Source organism: Lathyrus oleraceus, chromosome 2 (assembly GCF_024323335.1).
Source record: "Lathyrus oleraceus cultivar Zhongwan6 chromosome 2, CAAS_Psat_ZW6_1.0, whole genome shotgun sequence".
Taxonomy (NCBI): domain Eukaryota; kingdom Viridiplantae; phylum Streptophyta; class Magnoliopsida; order Fabales; family Fabaceae; genus Lathyrus; species Lathyrus oleraceus.
The window spans coordinates 483,443,335-483,447,837 of NC_066580.1; positions in this window are offsets into that span (position 1 = coordinate 483,443,335).

Here is a 4,503-nt window from a genome sequence, read left to right on the forward strand (position 1 = left end):
GATGTAGTTGTGCTCAAAAGAAAACAAGTGCCTTGATCATTTCTAATTGCTTCCACAATTTCACAATAATAAAAGACAAAGCATGAATCTCATGAATCAACAAAACTTATTAGAATCCAGCATTTAAGTGTACAATGGAGGTTTCCTCACAATTTGTGGTTTTAAGTTCTAGATGAAACATTCATTCAATTATGTTGCAAAAAGACAATATTCAATTTACCAAAAAGAGTAAAGTTCCTAATGCATTCTAAAATTCTAGCCGGAGGTAACTGTGTACCTTAGCTTCATTCACTTGTTTATTCTTATCATTGCCATCCAAGCTCGGATGCACCTTCATTGGGTACTTCTTGAGGAGCAACCAATCTAGAAGGTTTGCCACTTAATCACCCCAAAATTTATTAAACAAACAAAATTAAAAACAGAAATAAATAACATTAACTGAAAATATAAATTTGTTCATGGGGGACAAAACACCCCAATAGTACAACACCAAAGTTAAGATACAAAATCCGAAAATACAAATAAAAATAACATAAAAACTGAAAAGTACAAAAACTTAACCCTCTAAGGGCTCAGGACTCCTCCTCGCTACCGGCATCAGAACCGGTAGCCTCATCATCAACATCATCATCATCATCATCTTCATCAGCATCAACGCCCACCCCCTCACCAAACACAGGCCTGTCCACAGGCCATTGTGAGAGAGATGAAAATGAGAGAGTGTGGAGAGTGCTCGGTTAAATTGCCTCAGCAGAGTTGCAAAAACAGAAAAGTTGTGTTTGGGCCAATTGAGTGCCCTGCTGAGGTTTTAAATAAGTGTTGTCATGCAGCGCTCGCTGCTGCTTCGCCTAGCGAGCAGCTAGCGAGTTTGCTCGCTACTGCCTCGCCTAGCGAGCATCTGGCGAGCATGACAGCAAATGCCTTTTCAAAGGCAGCAGTTCATGTTCATACAGCATGGTTAGCACTAGGAAACCCAACACACACAACACAAAAAACAGTAAATACTTACAATGTTGGGGTGCCTCCCAACTAGCGCTTGTTTAACGTCGGCTAAGCTCGACGGTGTGATGCTCACAGAGGAGCATCCAGCGGAATTGTGCAGCTTCCGCGATCCAATTTGTTGTTTGAGCTACCGGGATCCATTTTGTTGAGCAACTTTCTCAAGGGCTTTGTTGTCTTCACGAGGTTCTTGATGAACCTTCGGTAAAATCTAATACCACCCTTTTTCGGAACTATTTACACAACGCTCACCCATTCACCGTCGGCTATAGAACAATTCATCCCGGCCTCTACTAATTTGACAACCTCCTTCTTTTTTAGCACCCGCATCAATTGATTCTCTTCGTTTGTGGACAAATTATTGCTAATGATCACGGGTTTAGCACAGTTATCATCAAGGTACACATATTTCAAATGTGGCTCTAGTTTCGGCTCCTCCACTATATTTGTCATATCCACGCCTTCCCTTGTCTCTTTATGATAGACAAGTTCTCCACAAGCTTCTAATTCATGCAACCATGCTTCCATCTTTTTTTCTTTAGTTTTGGTCGAAACTTGGTAGACTCCTATAAGAGGTCTTTCGGAAGGATTAGAAATATGAACCTGGTTTGCGACCTCCACTAGCTTCTCCTCTGTGGCATCGATTCGGAAAGAATCATGTTTATCATTGAGATGCTTTTTTGCTTCAAAAAGATGGAAGGCTACCTCTTCATTTTGGACCCTTACCTTCATCAAACCGTTATCTACGTCTATCATCATTCGCGCGGTTTTCATGAATGGTCGGCCCAGGATGAGTGGAGCATCATCATCCTCTTCCATATCAATAATAATAAAATCAACCGGGAAGAAGAATTTATCAACTTTGACTAACATGTCTTGAGCCACTCCATATGGTGCAGTGGTAGATTTATCAGCAAGTTGCAAAGTCATCTTCGCAGGTTTGATATCAACATTTCCCAATCTTTTGATAATGGACAGGGGAATTAAATTGATGCTAGATCCCAAGTCAATCAAGCCATTACCCATGTAGGTGTCTCCGATGGTTACCGGTAAAGCGACTCGTCCCGGATCGGATTCCTTCATCGGGAGAGTTTTCTGAATGATGGCACTACATCGTGCATCAAGCAAGATTGTCTCTGGTTCCGTGTACCTCCGTTTTTTTGTAAGTATGTCCTTCATGAATTTGGCATACTTTGGCATTTGCTCCAAGGCTTCAGCAAACGGAATGTTCACTTTCAATTGTTTAAAAATATCCATGAACCGGGCGTAATGCCGTTCATTCTCCCTTTTGGACGGAGCATGAGGATAAGGAAGGTTTTGGATTGGAGTAGCGCTCACTACCTCCTTTCCTTTTGCAATTCTCGAACTCCTCCATCTAGGTTTTTTCACTGGCTCCACCACTACTTCATCACTTGTATTTTTCTCAATCTCCACACTTTTTTTCTTTTCAACTTCACCATTATTTTTATTCTTTTCAACTTCTTCACCCTCACTCCACTCTCCTACTTCACCATCAACATTTTCCTCCAATATTTCCTCCTCAATTTCTTTCTCTTTCTCTCTTTGTTCACTCTCAACTCCTTTTTTATTCTCACTACCCAACTCCCTCTCACTTCTCGTCATGATCGCCTTACAATGTGCATTAGGATTTGTTTGCGTGTTTGCCGAAAAGGAAGGACCGGTTTGTTGTTCCGCGAGTTGCTTGGCAAGTTGCCCAACTTGAGTCTCGAGATTTTTTATGGCCGCGTCATTGCTCTTTTGATTGGCCATTGACATTTGCATGAATTGCGTCAATGTCTCTTCCAATTTAGAATTGACGACCGGCGGTTGTGGAGATTGATACGGATTTTGTGGAGGGTTTTGACGGCTAGAAGAACCACCTCCATAACCTTGGTTATGATAATAGTTGCTTCTAGGTTGGAACCCTTGGTTCCCTTGGTAATGTTGTTGTTGTTGTTGTGGTCTCGGTTGATAGTCCCGTTGATTGGCCATGTAGTTTACTTCGTCAAAACCGGGAGGTGGACAAAATCCGGTGTCATGTTCACCTTTACAAAGTTCACAACAAGCTATTTGTTTAGCTTTTGACGGTTCTCTTAACTCTTTGATTTGTTGCGTTAAGAGTTCCACTTGTTGTGAGATGAGCTTGTTTTGGGCAAGGATGGCATCATTCGTCCCTAGCTCAAGCACTCCCGCCTTCTTCAAAGAATTTCCTCGACTTTGACTCTGAAGATCATTTAAAGCCATTCGATTTATGATGTTTGTGGCTTCTTCGGCACTTTTTGACAATAAAGAGCCACCCGAGGTAGCATCCAACAACGTTTTGCAGTTTGGTTGAAGTCCATTTCTGAAGATATGGATTTGAGTCATTTCATCAAATCCATGCCCTTTACATTTCCGAAGCATGGACTTGAATCTTTCCCACGCTTCATTCAAAGATTCACTGGTTCCTTGTGAAAACACCGAGATGGCCGTCTTGGATTCCATGAACCGGTTATGGGAGAAGAATCTTTCGATGAATTTCTCTTCTAACACGTTCCAGTCTGTCATTACGGCTGGTGTTTGATCTAGGTACCAATCCTTTGCTTTACCGAGCAAAGCATGGGGAAATAATCGTCTGAACAACGGAAGCTCCTGAGCCTGATCCACTCCGACAGCCAATGCTATCTCATAAAATTTTATGAGAAAAGCAAATGGGTCTTCATGGTCCATTCCGGTGAATGGACTTCCATATAATAGATTTAGAGTTCCCGTTTTCATCTCAGCTTGCCTTCCGGTGTGGTTGGTAAACTGAGCAGTGTTCCTTGGACTATTGATGCATGGAGTAGAAATAGGTGGTGGTGGTTGTGGCTCCATGTTTGGTATGAATGGTGGTGGAAGTATGGTTGAAGAACTTTCTCCTTGCTCTTGGCGTTGTCTAGCCTGTTGCCTCCTACGTCTCGTTTTGCTATTGAGCCTCCTTGCGGTTCTCTCGATCTCAGGATCAAAAAGAAGTTCGTCCACAGGGATTTTCCCTCGCATAAAACGTAAGCTGCACACTAAACCAAACAAATTACAAGCACAAGTCAAAAATTCACAAGCTAAAACTTAAACAACCATTGCGATGCTCGCAATATCAATTTACAATCCCCGGCAACGGCGCCATTTTGTTGAAAGTATATTTCGTGTCGGGTTTTTGTTATCGTATCCACAGGGATTGTAATATCAACGCCGTTCGATGGTTGTATTAATCTTAGCTCAATGTAACAATAGGGTTTTGGTTTTAATCAAGTTATCTTGCATAAAAAGTAATAAATTGCGGTAAAAGTTTTGGTTTGAATAAATGAGAAATATTGCCAAAGTTAGGTTTCAATGATCACTTTGCATGTATTTGCTCGGTCAACAATCTTATAAACTCCTTTAGATGATAAATCATTTCACAAAGTCCTCTCAATATGTTTCTCTCGAACACACATTGTGAGTTTTGCCATTTTGATCCATTGTTTCTCTCGAACACAATTGTCATAC